The sequence below is a fragment of the Mobula birostris genome, chromosome 18 (assembly GCF_030028105.1).
Source record: "Mobula birostris isolate sMobBir1 chromosome 18, sMobBir1.hap1, whole genome shotgun sequence".
In the NCBI taxonomy this organism is placed as follows: Eukaryota; Metazoa; Chordata; class Chondrichthyes; order Myliobatiformes; family Myliobatidae; genus Mobula; species Mobula birostris.
Window position 1 is genome coordinate 26,042,685 of NC_092387.1, and position 17,779 is coordinate 26,060,463.

Genomic DNA, 17,779 nt, shown 5'->3' on the forward strand with positions numbered 1-17,779 from the left:
TGCTTCGATTTCCAGCATCTGCAGATTTTCTCTTCTTTTTTATACTCATAGCCTTATCTTTTAACACTTAACACATGTTAGAAATAATCACTTAAAATAATCAGGTAGCAAAAGGTTTCTTTTGACACATTAACTGAGTATTTTTAATGCACATTAGATATAATTAGTTAAACTAAACATAACAGGCTCTAAAACTACTACTTCCCTTCAGCCAATTGGTTCTTGAACCAACTGGCACAACCCTAGTCACAAACGCAAGAAATTCTGCAGATGCCGGAAATCCAGAGTAAAACACACAAAATGCTCAAGGAACTCAACGGATCTGGCAGTATCTATGGAGAGGAATAAAGAGTTGAATTTTTGGGTTGAGACCCTTCATCAAGATTAATGATGAAGTCCTGATGAAGGGTCTTGGCACGAAACTTCGAATTTTTATTCCTCTTCATTGACGCTGCCTGTCCTGCTGAGTTCCTCCAGCATCTTGTGGGTTAAACAGTTAAAAACATTTTGATTAGCACAAAAGGAGTCAGGAAGGGCACTTTGTGTATCTGACGCTGTGTGCCTGTGATTCTACTGTAATCAAGCTCTTCTTTGCATCTCTGTGTACAGGTACGTGTATATTTGACAATAAACTCACCTTTGACATCGACTTGACTTTGATTAGACTTCCAGAGAACTATATTAGCTGCAAAGAAGAGATCATGTAATGAGGCGAGAAGGATTGCATCCCATCCAATTTGGCACCTCTGCTTCCACACCTTAAAAGCAGGAAGAAATCAGACAGTTTGATGCTCTTTTACCTCAGCCCTGAGACCAGGGAGACTAGAGAAGGATTATTGCTTTGGCCACACTCAACATCCCCCTACTCTTTAGCTTTCAGGAACCTAACTTTAGACATATCCAGTCAAATTCAGAAACTCTCCATGTCTGGAATTCTTAACAGTACCTCTCGCCTCAAAAAATAGGCTTGTTTTCTTTCTGTTATATCCATGATAGAGACAGAAGGAAAATTCCATATTGAAAACAATGCTATCTTACTGTACATTCAAGCCTACCCTTTGGGATAATTATATTATTCAATTAGTTATTGATCTCAGGCTAATTAGCTGCAGTCTCCCAGCTTTCGTTTGTCCTGGTATTGGGGAACTGTTATATGTACCAAGGATTGCTTGCTGATGCTTCATGTTTCCCTATTGGGAGATGTTTTCCAATAAGTGAAATGAAGGAATGAATGATTTGTACATCTACTGAGGTATTACAAAACAGTTTACAGGTCTTTAAAGTAGTGTAGATATTATTGAAATGTTGGAAATATACATTCTATTTTCACTTTATTAGGTACATGAGAATCTAATTAGGCTCGTTAATCCGACTACCTAATCAGCCAATCATGTGGCTTCAACTCAATGCACACAAGCATGCAGACATGGTCAAAAAAGTTCAGTTTTGCTCAGACCAAACATCAGAATGGGGGGGAAAATGTGATCTAACTGACTTTGACTGTGGAATGATTGTTGATTCCAGATGGGGTGGTTTGAGTATTTCAGAAATTGCTGATCTCTTGGGATTTTCACACACAACTGTTTCTAGAGTTTACAGAGAATGGTGTGAAAGGCAAAATAAAAGCATCCAGTGAGCAGCAATTCTGTTGAGGAAAGCACTTTCTTAATCAGAGAGGTCAGTGGGGAATGTCCAGACTGGTTCAAGCTGACAACAAGTGACAGTAACTCAACTAACCACAAATTACAGTGGTGTGCAGAAGAGCATCTCTGAACGCACAACACATCAAACCTTCAAGTGGATGGGCCACATCAGCAGAACACCATACCAGGTTCAGCTCCTGTACCTAATAAAGTGGCCACTGAGTGCATGTGATGTTGACTGTGGGAATAAGCACTAGCCAGCTCACAAAATTATGATCCTTTACATCACAGTCAAGGGGAAGGGGCAAGCAAGACAATGCTTAACATCCCAGTGATAGTATAGGTCAATCTCAATTTACCTGGGGAACATCAGACTGAAATGTAACCCTTTAAACAATGATACTGCTCCTCAGGCAATATCCAGTTCCCCAAAACAAGGTATCTTAAGCATCTTAAACATCTATACACACATCATTCCACAGATATGCAGTAGAGAACATCCTAAAAAGCTACGTCACTACATGGTACAGAAACTGCACCGTGGCGGACAGGAAGGCTCTACAGCGGGTAGCCAGAACTGCCCAATGCATCACCAGCCCTAGCCTACCAGCCAACAAGGACATATATTATAGAATGGTGCTGGAAAAGGGCTAGTAATATCATGAAGAATCTCACCCACCCTGCTCATGGACTGCTTGTCCCACTCCCATTAGGGATGAAGCAACATAGCATCCGCACCAGGACCACCAGACTCAAAAACAGTTACCTTCCTCAAACAGTAAGGCTGATTAACAATTACACCCACTAATCCACCCCTCCATATGCTCCACCACCACTACTTTATCATTTCCTGTCAGGCACCTTGTTACAGACACTCCTGCGCCTAGCGTCACTTTGTGGACATACAATCAATCTGTATGTATAAGCTATCAAATGTATATATATTTCTTATCGTGTTCTTTATCTTATTGTTTTCTTTGTGCATCGGATCCAGAATAACAATTATTTCATTCCGCTTTACCCTTGTGTACTGGAAATTACATTAAATAATCTTGAATCTTTCATCTTGAGCAATCTTGAATCTTAAACACAAAAGATTCTGCAGATGCTGGAAATCCAGAGCAATGCACAAGATCCTGAAGAATCCTGAATAAGGGTCTCAGCCCAAAATGTTGACTGTTTATTCTGGTCCATAGACACTGCGTGACCTGCTGAGTTCCTCAAGCATTTTGTGTGTTGGTCTGGGTAAATATTTTGCTTATGTTTTGATTAGTTACAACTAAACCTTAGTAACATAAGTTTTTAGTTACCTCATCTTGAAGCCAAAGACCCTTCAATTTTAGTGTGTACTGTTTTACGAATATGACTTCATGGTGCTGTTTACAATCAAATAAAGTCACATTAGGCTGCAATCAAAATGCCTATTCATTCTTTATTACCTTGGCACCCAGCCGGAATTATTATTTCTGCTTCATCGACATCATCAGACCCACTCTGATACAGAATGATGGAAAAAAATACTAACTAGGGATTAAGCATGTTCCTTCATAAGCCATCCGGAGAAAGTTATCACACAAGTGAAATTAAAAGGTTTTCTATTACGGGCTTTCTTGTGATTGCATTGCACTTCTGTTCCAACCCGAAAGGATGATGTCAGATTCCTTTACCAAGTACCCAGGGATAGGATTAAGAGATATATAATATATTGACAATCTTGTAATGGCTTCTCCTTGCAGAGGGAATAAGCAATAAAAAGCATAATGAGCCCTTAACAGATCTTGCATTTAATACTAGCGCTGATAAATGGCTTCATGTCTTGAGTGCGCTGCATCTGCATCAGAGAAAGGAACCTTATTTTCATTTACTGTTAACCTGCAGGTATGTATAGTCTTAACTTTTGAGATTATTTATTTATTTAGAGATACAGCATAGAACAGACCCTTCAGTCTCAATCAACCGTGCTGCCCAGCACCCCACCTATTTAACCCTAGCCTAATCACAGGACAATTTGCAATGAGCTACCAAACTATGAACCAACACGTCTTTTGACTGTGTGAGGAAACTGGAGCACTCCAAGGAAACCCACACGGCCACAGGGAAAATGTACAAACTCCTTACAGAAGGCACCAAAATTGAACTCCAAACTCGGACACCTCAACCTGTAATAGCATCTCATAAACCACCACAGTGGTAATTTTGTTTCTTCTAAGCTAATGTTGAATGTTGTAAAAGACATGAGTGCAACATAATGACAGTCAAGGAACTATAACTTTCATGAAACATAGTAGGTGGGAGGAGAAGATGGCAGCGCTACGCAGTGCGCGCAGCTCTCCGGTAAAATGATATCATATTTGTTAAATAGGGGCCGTGGACAGTTCTGATTTGATGACGATAGATGTGAGAAGCAGAGGAACATCTGGAGAAATTTCTGAAATGCCTGGTTTGCTGCTGTTGTTACTGTGCAATTGAGAATCTCCGGAGGGAAGGCCCCAAAATCCCTGGCTTTACCTGCTGCTGGCAAACGAGGCTGAGGTCGAAGCGTTCGTATAGAGATGGTGCTCGGTACTCGGTGTCGGAGGGCTGATCGGAGCTCAAAGTTTTTGGACGACTCAGAGTCGGACAGTGGTCGGGCATGGCAGGGAGAGTTTTCTTCCTTCTCCCGTCTGCGTGAGATGTGGGACTTTCAAGAGACTTTGAACTTCTTTACTATGTCATGGCCAGTTCTTCATCAAGTTATGGTATTGTTGCACTGTTGTAACTATATGTTATATTTATGTGGTCTTGTTAGTTTTTCAGTCTTGGTCTGTCCTGTGTTTCTGTGATATCACACTGTAGGAATATTGTATCATTTCTTAATGCATGCATTACTAAATGACAATAAAAGAGGACTACGTGTCCTCATAAACTAATCTAATCTAATCTAACCTAATCTAATATTTCGTAAGTTATAAGTACATGTGAATTGGGACTGTCGGATTTTATAAATGTGAAGATTGCTCGCAATGGTTTCAAACTGCTCCAGAATTTGCAGTCTGTACCTAATTTTGACCTCCAGAGTTGAGTCAGTTTGCATCAGAATCAGCTTTATTATCACTGACATATATTGTGAATTTTGTTGTTTTCTGGCAGCAGTACAGTGCAAGACATAAAAATCACTATAGGTTGCAAAATAAATAAATAGCAGAAACGATAACTACCAAGGTAGTGTTCACGGATTCATGGACTGTTTAGAAATCTGATGGCAGAGGAGAAGAAGCTGTTCCTAAAGACTTTGAGTGCGGGACTTCCAGATCTTGTACCTCCTTCTTGATGGTAGTAATGAGAAGGGGGCACCTGGAGGACCGTGTGCAGTTCTGGTCTCCTGAATTGAAGAAGGATTTACTGGCTTTGGAGAAGGTGCAGAGGAGGTTCACCAGGTTGATTCCAGAGATGAGGGGGTTAGAATATGAGGAAGGATTGAGTCACTTGGGCCTGTACTCACTGGAATTCAGAAGAATGAGAGGAGATCTTATAGAAACATATAAAATTATGGAAGATAGAGGCAGGAAAATTGTTTCCACTGTAGGTGAGACTAGAACTGGGGGATATAGACTCAAGATTTGGGGGAGTAGAATCAAGATGGGGATGAAGAGGAACTGCTTTTCCCAGAGAGTTATCTGCCCAATGAAGCAGTGGAGGCTACATCAGTAAGTATATTTAAGACAAGGTTGGATAGATTTTGTATAGTAGGGGAATTAAGGGTTATAGGGAAAAAGCAGGTAGGTGGAGATGAGTTCATGGCCAGATCAACCATGATCTTATTGTACAGCAGAGTAGACTCAACAGGCCAGATGGCCTACTCCTGCTCCTATTTCTTATGTTCTTATGTCCCAGATGGTGTTGGATGCTGTCTTCTTGAACGACTGCCTCTTTAAATGTCCTCAATGGTGGTGTGATCACTGGCAAGCTCTGAACATCAGCAAAGCTTTCACTAAAGTACTAGAATCATGTATGGAGAGCAAACAAGAAAAGCAACAAAGACATCTGACAGCCAAATAACCCTCACATGAAAGGCCCGCTTAACCAGCTATCAAAAACTTCAAATGTTTTCAAATGCTGTAACATTCAAAACACAATATATATTAATGACTTGGATGAGGGAATTAAATGCAGCATCTCCAAGTTTGCGGAAGACACGAAGCTAGGTGGCAGTGTTAGCTGTGAGGAGGATGCTAAGAGGATGCAGGGTGACTTGGATAGGTTGGGTGAGTGGGCAAATTCATGGCAGATGCAATTTAATGTGGATAAATGTGAAGTTATCCACTTTGGTGGCAAAAATAGGAAAACAGATTATTATCTGAATGGTGGCCGATTAGGAAAAGGGGAGGTGCAACGAGACCTGGGTGTCATTATACACCAGTCATTGAAAGTGGGCATGCAGGTACAGCAGGCGGTGAAGAAGGCGAATGGTATGCTGGCATTTATAGTGAGAGGATTTGAGTACAGGAGCAGGGAGGTACTATTGCAGTTGTACAAGGCCTTGGTGAGACCACACCTGGAGTATTGTGTGCAGTTTTGGTCCCCTAATCTGAGGAAAGACATCCTTGCCATAGAGGGAGTACAGAGAAGGTTCACCAGATTGATTCCTGGGATGGCAGGACTTTCATATGAAGAAAGACTGGATGAACTGGGCTTGTACTCGTTGGAATTTAGAAGATTGAGGGGGGATCTGATTGAAACGTATAAGATCCTAAAGGGATTGGACAGGCTAGATGCAGGAAGGTTGTTCCCGATATTGGGGAAGTCCAGAACGAGGGGTCACAGTTTGAGGATAGAGGGGAAGCCTTTTAGGACCGAGATTAGGAAAAACTTCTTCACACAGAGAGTGGTGAATCTGTGGAATTCTCTGCCACAGGAAACAGTTGAGGCCAGTTCATTGGCTATATTTAAGAGGGAGTTAGATATGGCCCTTGTGGCTACGGGGGTTAGGGGGTATGGAGGGAAGGCTGGGACGGGGTTCTGAGTTGGATGATCAGCCATGATCATAATAAATGGCGGTGCAGGCTCGAAGGGCCGAATGGCCTACTCCTGCACCTATTTTCTATGTTTCTATGTTTCTATACAAAGTATAATATATTATTTTTTTAAATGTTAAAGTCTTAAAAATGTATATTAATAATTTAAACTTAATTAAGCTCCTTACAGCAGTTTCACTCCATTATAACTAAAGGGGAAACTGTCTCTGTGTTAGTCTGTCATAAGTTTTTCCACGCAGACTACTCAAGGGAATCATCATATCACTTGATGGAGCACAGTTGGCAAAACAATTGACCACAAGGTTGGGACTTATGTACTGTATATACCCAAGCTGTAAACAATTACCTTGGGAACCTTTTGGCATTTCTCTGCAAAGTCCAGACCAGTTGATTATCCATTTAGTTAAATTATGCAAAGTGTTAACACAACAAGATAGGGTAATACTAGAATAAACTAAAGGCTATTTTGATATTGGTATTGGTCTACTGTTACCACATAATCGACCAAGCTACACTGAAAAACTTTGGTTTGGAATACCATCCAGAGAGATTATTCCAAACGTAAGTACATTGAGGTAATAGAAAGAAGAAAAAAGCTCAGACCATTGTGTTGTAGACACAGAGAAAGTGCAGAGCAGATAAATAAGTGCAGTGCAGGGCCACCTTGAAGTGGATTGGGAGATCAAGAGTTCAAGATTTCATTTTTTAGCATATAAAAGGTCCATTCAATAGTCTGATAGTGGGAAAGAAGCTGTCTTTAGCTTCAAGCTTTCTTCTGCCCAAAGGGAGAGGGGAGAAGAGAGAACGCCTGGGGTGGGAGGGTACCTTGATTATGTTGTCTGCATTCCTGAGGCAACAAGAAGTGCAGACAGTGTCAATAAAGGAGAGGTTGGTTTGTGTGATGGGCTGGGCTGCATTCAGAACCCTCTGCAGTTCCTTGTTGTTTTGTGCAGAGTAGTTGCCATACCAAGTTTTGGTGTATCCTGACAAATCAAATTTCCTTAGTCTTTTGAGGAAGTAAAATCCTTTTGATACTTTAAATTAAAATGAAGCAAGCTGAATACATTCTCAGATACCGTGATGTTTACTTTAGAGATTTGATGATGGAGATCATAATTAAACATATCTTTACAAAATTTATAAACTCAAACAATCCTTAAAGAAGGTTCCCAGAACACTGACTGTATTTTTTGTACATTAGACTTCATGGAACTAGTAACAAAAATAAAAAAAATTTTGCAAAGAATAGAAATTGGACTGAATGCAGCCATGAGGCATAGCTCAGTGGAAGTTGTCAGGAGTGTTTCAGGATGTTTAATGACAGCAGCTTACTGCTGTTGCTTCAAATTATCAGGGAAGGGAAATCTCATGTATTTTAATAATCAACGGTGTACGCCAGCTGGAAGATAGCAGGCCTGCCTACATTTCCAGAGGCCCATTATTGATCTCCAAAGTCAGACTGAAGCTTCTGCGAGACTGGTTCAAAGTGATGAAGTACTTCAGTACTTTAGTTGGATTAATTGAATATAATACAGACATTTGTGGCTCTACTCAACATGGGTAGAAATTGCTACTTGCAAGATATCAGAAGTCCTCATCACCCTTGAATAATTAAGTGGCTCTTTGACAGCAATATATTTATGTCTGCCTCTGATTCTGCCAAAGAACTACCTTAATGAAAAAGTGGCTGCAAGAAAACTTAGTATTAGGTTATCTTTCAAGATCTTTTCATCCTTTTGATCTGAACTTATCTAAGGGAATGTAAGTTTTCTTGGGGCACATACCAATGTTTTCTTATCCTTCAATAATTTGTGGAAGGTTTATCCAGGATGCAGAATTGTACAATCCTGGCCCGAAACGTCGACTGCTTGTTCATTTCCATAGATCGGGCGCCGGAGCTGCTGCATCTCTGAGCACCGCCATTGTTACGAATGGTCAGGCAGATGTTGTGTTCCTCTAGCATTTTGTATGTGTTGCTACAGAATTGTGTGCCCTAAATGAATTGCTATATTGTTATGTCAGTATGTTAAAGTGGAGACGTAAATTCCTCCCGGGAGGGGGGAGAAGATGGTGGCGCGACAACAGCGCGTGCGGCCACTTCAGTGATGAATATCTGTTATCTGTCAAGTAGGGGACCGTGCACTAGTTCTGATTTGATGGAGACAGACATGACAGCACAGTGGAACATCTGGAAAACTTCTGAAATGCCTGCTTCACTGCCGCTGCTACTGTGTGGTAACCGGAATATCCGGAGCTGAAGGCCCCAAAATCCTCGGCTTTGCATGTTTCAGCAGCCGGGGAGAAGCCGAAGACGCTCGGCAGAGGATGGCGCTCAGGAGGCTGTATCGGAGAGGCTGGTCGGAAGCTCGAAGTTTTCAGACGGATGGACTCACTGTCGGCTGTGGTCACTGCTTCCAAGGTATCGGCAAGTTGATGGTGCCTGGAGGTTTATGGCAGGGAATTTCTCCCTTTTTCTGCCTGCTGTCAGGGACTTGATCGACTCGGGACTTTGAGACTTTTTTTACTGTGCCCATGGTCTGTTCTTTATCAAATTATGGTATTGCTTTGCACTGCTGTAACTATATGTTATAATTATGTGGTCCTGTCAGTGTTAGTCTTTGGTCTGTCCTGTTTTCTGTGATATCACTCTGGAGAAACATTGTATCATTTCTTAATGCATGTATGCATTTCTAAATGACAATAAAGGAGGACTGAGTGTTCTCATAATCTAATCTAATGTAATGTTGCTGCTATTGATGGTAGGTCCTTGATGTTGCATGGTAAAATATACTGTACCTAAGTGTATTAATTACATTTTTGGATGATTATTGCAGTGGGGGAGTGGGAGGAAAGTACCTACTTGTTGTCCCACTCTTCCTCATTTTGTGCACATCCAAGCAATAAAAAGGAGGCCCACCATCGTTTTTAGTCCCCCTGTACTTTGCCTCCAGTTGTCTGCACTTCCTTCAAATTACAGAATGTGGCTCATCAACTGTAGCCAAGTTAGGACCCACAATTTACTGAAACCAGAGAACATGACCATCTCAACGAGTTCCTGACATCCTTGGGCTTATACCATCTCTGCAACTTCAGACCAAGTCTGAAGTTTGGTATGGGCCCCCAGATTCTAAGAACTTTCTACAGGGGCACAATTGAGAGCATCCTGACTAGCTACAACACTGCCTGGTATGGGAACTGTACCTCCCTCAATCGCTGGACTCTGCAGAGAGTGGTGCGGACAGCCCAGCGCATCTGTAGATGTGAACTTCCCACAAATCAGGACATTTACAAAGACAGGTGTGTAAAAATGGCCTGCAGGATCATTGGGGACCTGAGTCACCCCAACCATAAACTGTTCCAGCTGCTACCATCCTGGAAACGGTACCGCAGCATAAAAGCCAGGACCAACAGGCTCCGGGACAGCTTCTTCCACCAGGCCGTCAGACTGATTAGTTCATGCTGATACAATTGTATTTCTAAGTTATATTGACTATTCTGTTGTACATAATATTTCTTATAAATTGCACATTGAACATTTAGACAGAGATGTTACGCAAAGATTTTTACTCCTCATGTACATGAAGGATGTAAGTAATAAAGTCAATTCAAATATTCCCATTGGTCCATTTTCAGTATATTGTGTTTAAAACCAAACAAAGCACATCAGGGGAGTAATGCATGTGAAATACATTAATCTTGCATGTCCTAGAGTGGTCAGAGAGTGATTCACAGCTGGGTAATGCACCACACATCTTGCAGAACACTTCTTAAACTCTTCAGCTGTTAATCAACAACTTGAAAGAATGAGTATTGCAGTGCAGTCACTTCACAGCAAGGAATCCAATTTCTGCTCTGGCTTCTCAGTGCTCTCTGTGTGGGGTTGTGACTTTAATTTCCACCAAGTGCTCTGGATTCCTTCTACATCCCTAATCCATGTGACTTCTTCAATATTCGGGGAATGTGGATGCTTTTCCATTAATTTAATTTGATGTCACTATGCAGATGGAAGCCTGGAGGTCAGTCGGAAGTCTGGAAGTGAGACCCAATAACCAGAACACTGAATCCGCTCCAAGTCCACTGGGGAAGTTGAAGCCCAATGTTTGCGAATTCGTGAGTCCACTGGAGGCTGGAGGCCCAAGGCAGTCTGTCCCGGGGCTGCAGGAAAGTGTATGTATGTGGAAGAGTGGGTGAAATGGAGAAACCGAGCTTGTTTTGTTGTTATTGTCTGGCTGCTTGTTGTGCTTGTGTTGTTCTGCTGAGCACTGTGGGCACGCTATGTTAGCGCCTGAATGTGTAGCAACACTTGCGGGCTGCCCCCAGAATATCCTGAGGTTGTTAACAAAAATTACACATTTCACTCTATGCTTCGTTGTGCAGGTGATAAATAAACTTGAGTCTGAATCTAATTCTGAATCTGAATGCATCTGTATTTCTTGGACTTCTTCTGTTTAATCGTGGATTATTGGTATCAATGACAAGGTCAGGATTATTGTCCACCCAGAGTTGGCGCCTAAACTGTGTAGCTTGCCAGATCCTTGTAAGGGTTAGCTAAGAGTCATCCACAGTGATAGAACAGCAGCCAGAAATTGGCTGAACCAGGAAAAGGCTGGTGCACCACAGCTTAGAATGACAGTTGCTCTGCCCAACACCACAAGGCAGTGCAGAGATTTGTGAACGTAGCCCAGTCCATCACACAAACCAACCTCTCCTCCCGTCTACTCATTCTGCTGCCTTGGGAAAGCAGCCAATGGAATTATTGCCCCCATTTTGCATGTAGGTGGAAGAGTGGGTGAAATGGAGGAATGGCGCTTGTTTTGTTGTTATTGTCTTGCTGCTTGTTGTGCTTGTCCCAGTCATTCTGCCCTCGACAGAAGGTACATAACTTTAAAAGCATGAACCACCAAGCCTAAGAACAGCTTCTATCCCACTGTTAAAAGTCTGTCAAGTGATTTCCTTTATGTTAAAAATAAACTCTTGATCTCTCAGTCTACCTCGTCATGGCTCTTGCACTTTATCTGTCTGCATAAAGACACTTTTCTGTAACTGTAACACTATATTCTGTGTTTATTTTCCTTTCTGTACTACCTCGATATACTTATGTGTAGAAGTTTCTGTCTGGATGGCAGGCAAACAATAGATCTTCATGTATTATGATACATGTGACAACAGTAAACCAATTACCAATTAAAGGATTTTGTGCCCTTCACAAAAACAATCACTTTGATGGTTTCATAAACTATTCCAACATCACAGCTACGACAGAACAGGAGGTAAGGAAGCCTTAAGTCCCACACCACCAGGTTCAAGAACAGCTAGTTCCCTTCAACCATTTGGTTCTTCAACCAATCAACTAAACCCTCATCGCTACAGTTCAGCAACACTATGACTACTTTGTGTGGCAATGTTGAAATCTATTCAATTTAGTTATAAATACTGTAATTGTTCAAATAATTCTTTAAAAGAGTTAAAATAATTTATTTTGTGTGAATATTATTTCATGTAGAGAAAAAAGGGATATTACTTTGAAAACACAAATGTGTTGAGTTGAAAATTCAGAGAATCTGTGCGCGAGGTATTCTTTTGTAGTATTGAGCACTGAATCTACCATTGACTTCTAAAGACTTGCATTCAATCTTCAGCACGCAATTGATTGCTGATGCCTGGGGCGGCGCAGTACACGTTGCATTTATTTACCATATATTAATCAATACATGAACATGACAACCTTTTTAGGTAGGGAAAGAAATACAGAAAATAATTGGCACATTCATGTTCCCTGAAAAACATTGTTAGGTATTTTTCAAAGTTTTGTATAATTCTTTAAGTTATATGTTTAATTGAAACCATGAAAAAAGTACTATTTTCATCTATGTTGCCTGTATGATTGAAGTATTAAAGCTGCATGGAGACACTGCCATAAGCACACAGTGTAGCTGTATTGCTGATAACAGAAGATGATAGTTTATTGGGATAGTTTGTGGTATATTTTTGATAATTCAGAATTAAAGTGACTTGGAAGAGCAAATCTGCAGAGAGATAGCAGGCAACTGCAGGAAACATAAAGTTGTTGTGGGAGGGGATTTTAATTTTCCATACATTGATTGGGACTCCCATACTGTTAGGGGTCTAGATGGTTTAGAGTTTGTAAAATGTGTTCAGGAAAGTTTTCTAAATCAATATATAGAGGGACCAACTAGAGGGGATGCAATATTGGATCTCCTGTTAGGAAACGAATTAGGGCAAGTGACGGAAGTCTGTGTAGGGGAGCACTTTGGTTCCAGTGATCATAACACCATTAGTTTCAACTTGATCATGGACAAGGATAGATCTGGTCCTAGGGTTGAGGTTCTGAACTGGAAGAAGGCCAAATTTGAAGAAATGAGAAAGGATCTAAAAAGCGTGGATTGGGACAGGTTGTTCTCTGGCAAAGGTGTGATTGGTAGGTGGGAAGCCTTCAAAGGGGAAATTTTGAGAGTGCAGAGTTTGTATGTTCCTGTCAAGAGTAAAGGCAAATTGAATAGGAATAAGGAACCTTGGTTCTCAAGGAATATTGCAACTCTGATAAAGAAGAAGAGGGAGTTGTATGAAATGTATAGGAAACAGGGGGTAAATCAGGTGCTTGAGGAGTATAAGAAGTGCAAGAAAATACTTAAGAAAGAAATCAGGAGGGCTAAAAGAAGACATGAGGTTGCCTTGGCAGTCAAAGTGAAGGATAATCCAAAGAGCTTTTACAAGTATATTAAGAGCAAAAGGATTGTAAGGGATAAAATTGGTCCTCTTGAAGATCAGAGTGGTCGGCTTTGTGCGGAAACAAAGGAAATGAGGGAGATCTTAAATAGGTTTTTTGCGTCTGTATTTACTAAGGAAGCTGGCATGAAATCTATGGAATTGAGGGAATCAAGTAGTGAGACCATGCAAACTGTACAGATTGAAAAGGAGGAGGTGCTTGCTGTCTTGAGGAAAATTAAAGTGGATAAATCCCCGGGACCTGACAGAGTGTTCCCTCGGACCTTGAAGGAGACTAGTGTTGAAATTGCGGGGGCCCTAGCAGAAATATTTAAAACTTCGCTATCTACGGGTGAAGTGCCGGAGGATTGGAGAGTGGCTCATGTTGTTCCGTTGTTTAAAAAAGGATCGAAAAGTAATCCGGGAAATTATAGGCCGGTGAGTTTAACGTCAGTAGTAGGTAAGTTATTGGAGGGAGTACTAAGAGACAGAATCTACAAGCATTTGGATAGACAGGGGCTTATTAGGGAGAGTCAACATGGCTTTGTGCGTGGTAGGTCATGTTTGACCAATCTGTTGGAGTTTTTCGAGGAGGTTACCAGGAAAGTGGATGAAGGGAAGGCAGTGGATATTGTCTACATGGACTTCAGTAAGGCCTTTGACAAGGTCCCGCATGGGAGGTTAGTTAGGAAAATTCAGTCGCTAGGTATACATGGAGAGGTGGTAAATTGGATTAGACATTGGCTCGATGGAAGAAGCCAGAGAGTGGTGGTAGAGAATTGCTTCTCTGAGTGGAGGCCTGTGACTAGTGGTGTGCCACAGGGATCAGTGCTGGGTCCATTGTTATTTGTCATCTATATCAATGATCTGGATGATAATGTGGTAAATTGGATCAGCAAGTTTGCTGATGATACAAAGATTGGAGGTGTAGTAGACAGTGAGAAAGGTTTTCAGAGCCTGCAGAGGGACTTGGACCAGCTGGAAAAATGGGCTGAAAAATGGCAGATGGAGTTTAATACTGACAAGTGTGAGGTATTGCACGTTGGAAGGACAAACCAACGTAGAACATACAGGGTTAATGGTAAGGCACTGAGGAGTGCAGTGGAACAGAGGGATCTGGGAATACAGATACAAAATTCCCTAAAAGTGTTGTCACAGGTAGATAGGGTCATAAAGAGAGCTTTTGGTACATTGGCCTTTATTAATCGAAGTATTGAGTATAAGAGCTGGAATGTTATGATGAGGTTGTATAAGGCATTGGTGAGGCCGAATCTGGAGTATTGTGTTCAGTTTTGGTCACCAAATTACAGGAAGGATATAGATAAGCTTGAAAGAGTGCAGAGAAGGTTTACAAGGATGTTGCCAGGACTTGAGAAACTCAGTTACAGAGAAAGGTTGAATAGGTTAGGATTTTATTCCCTGGAGTGTAGAAGAATGAGGGGAGATTTGATGGAGGTATATAAAATTATGATGGGTATAGATAGAGTAAATGCAAGCAGGCTTTTTCCACTGAGGCAAGGGGAGAAAAAAATCAGAGGACATGGGTTAAGGGTGAGGGGGGAAAAGTTTAAAGGGAACATTGGGGGGGGGCTTCTTCACACAGAGAGTGGTGGGAGTATGGAATGAGCTGCCAGATGAGGTGGTAAATGTGGGTTCTTTTTTAACATTTAAGAATAAATTGGACAGATACATGGATGGGAGGTGTATGGAGGGATATGGTCCGTGTGCAGGTCAGTGGGACTAGGCAGAAAATGGTTTGGCACAGCCAAGAAGGGCCAAAGGGTCTGTTTCTGTGCTGTAGTTTCTATGGTTTATGGTTTCTATGGTTTCCCATGGAATAATAGAAATGATAGTTAAACCAAAAAAGGCCTGAATACTGAATGAATAACAGCATAAACAGGAAAAGGATTGAACTGGATTTAATGCACACCTCATTGCTTATTGTTCTACTGTAATTTATTGTGATTCACCATAAAGTGACCGATGCATGAACATTACAGCGTTTGTTTTCATTTGTCTCCCCTTTTCAACGGTACTACATTTGCACTAAAATGTACTTTTTTTTTGTTCTAATTGTGTTTTCTTGAGTACAAAGTGTGCAACTTGTATTAATTTGTGTTTTTCTGAATGTTGTTTATGTGATGTTTTGTGCCTGTGATGCATCGTAATGTTTTCATTGCATTTCTGCATATGACAATGTACTCAAACTTTGACTTTGATCGCTTATTTAATTAAGCATAAATTTCCTCAAACTCACATCACTTGATCAATATTCCAGGAATATAGATTCTGGTCCATTAAGTTAACAGCCATGCAATTGCATTTGCATCTAATTTCTGTTCAAACTGTCTCACAGGAAATTGATGGCATCAGGTGCAATGTTTGTTTCTTACATAAGAGTCAAACTTTACTCTTCATTGAATCCAGAGCTGTTGTACTTTCAGAGCCCCACCAAATTCAAGGGCTTCCCTTCTTGGGATGTGAATAAAATTAGCTCCAATGTCATTGCATTTTCACAGTTAGAAAGAAGGGAACAGGTAGATTTTCTTATGCCATTTTTTTTCTTCACTGATCTACTTAAATCCATGATAGATATATATTCACTCAATCACAATTTCAGGTGAAATGCCTCAATGATTTTTATTGCATTTACACTCATAATGGAAACACTAGTTAAAATAATGGCACCCTATCCATATGAATTATACTTTAAGGGCAATGCTTAAGAACTCTCCCAATAGCTAAACATAATGTAATGTAAGGAGAGGTTAGGGTAAATGGTATTGCCTTACCTAAGAAGTGAGAGGCAAGGAAACTATAGATAATAAATATGTGCCTTACAATCAACACAGATTTTAAAAGGGTAAGAAGGTATTTAAGAATAAAACACTTATAAGTATTTATAAATGTTGTTTTGATAATAATTTCTATGCCCCTTGAGAGGCTCATACTTGTTCAGAGACCAGGGGCAATGTTTCAATCATTTCCATCTTACAAAAGTGTCTACTCACTGAAACATACTGAAAGAAACTCTATTAATTCAAACATCAGCCCCATTTTGATTATTCTCCTTGCATAAACGGATGAAGTGGTCAATAATTTGAAGAGGGATATTTAGCTATCTTAATTACTCCCCTTTCTTATTCATCCTACCACCAGCTATGATAGGTCCTGCAGCCCTCTATGGCTTGCTGTGGAGCCTTGGACTTTGAGGTTTCTCAAACACCTGTATTTACTAATTGTTGTCTTAACTAGAGTCATTAAGCCCTTGTGCTTTCCATTTAATCTTGTCAAGTTAATTGTGAGTGGCATGGGTTTCTCACATTCTATGGTTATTTAAAGTGGACTCCTGTTCAGTCCTGTGGTGGAATCATTTGTTGTGTGGCGTTAATCACCATGACAGAGGCTTCTGTTCATCTGTATCTGGGTGCAGTCCTGCCAGCAACCACTGTGACATTAGCCCTTCACAATTAAAAGTAATTTGTAATATTCCCAACCAATGCCTCAACTAAAATCTGCAGAATTGAAGTAGAAATTGAACTGGAGATCTTTCTGATCTCTTCTAGTTCAATATAGATCAAGCAGAGTATTTAATCACTAAACCAATGGACAGACTCTAAAAGGCTTTTTATCTCATTGGAACTTTGGTGCCTGAGAAGAAAACAAAATTAACTAGAGAAGCATGTTGATGAGGCAATGAAAGAGACTATACTATCAATCAGTCCTTCTGAGAAATGATCTTGAGTTGGGGTGAAGTCAAGATACCACTAAATCTTCAGAAACAGCTCTATTTCTATCTTTGATATCTCTTTTTTTCAAGTTTTCAGGGTGTGGGAGGTTCTTTTGAAGACCCTGACCTGGAGTTACACTGACTTCAGTTCTTTGCAGGAATGGGACCCCCTCTTGGGGGCTCACAACTGGCCGCTTTTTGCTATCCCAAGGACGTGGCATGGAAGACGAGCGTGCCTTCAGGGTTCTGGGGTTTCGTGGCTCTGGGGACATGCTGATTCTAGGCTGGTACCCCTGACTGAAAACTCACAGGAGAACATGGAGCAATGGGTTAGCTGCTGGGGGTTGCGTGTCCAGAGAGCTGCGCCTTTTCGGTGCCGACTCTCTGGGCAGAGAGCTTTGAAGAAGCGATGCAACAGACTTTTAACATCGTATATCAGCGAGTTGTTTGTTATGTCTCCCCTCTCACTGTGAAAGTGGCACACCTCTTTTTCCCTTATTAGGGAGAGAGGGGGCTTATGGTATTTTGAATTACCGGGTGAATGAGTGCTTTTTGGGATGCTGCAAGTCTGTGTCCTTATTAATGTTTTGCTGCATGCTTGAGTGCTTGGTGGAGTGTGCTGATGCTTTTTTGGAGGTGAGAGGAGTCATTGCCTTGCTGCTACT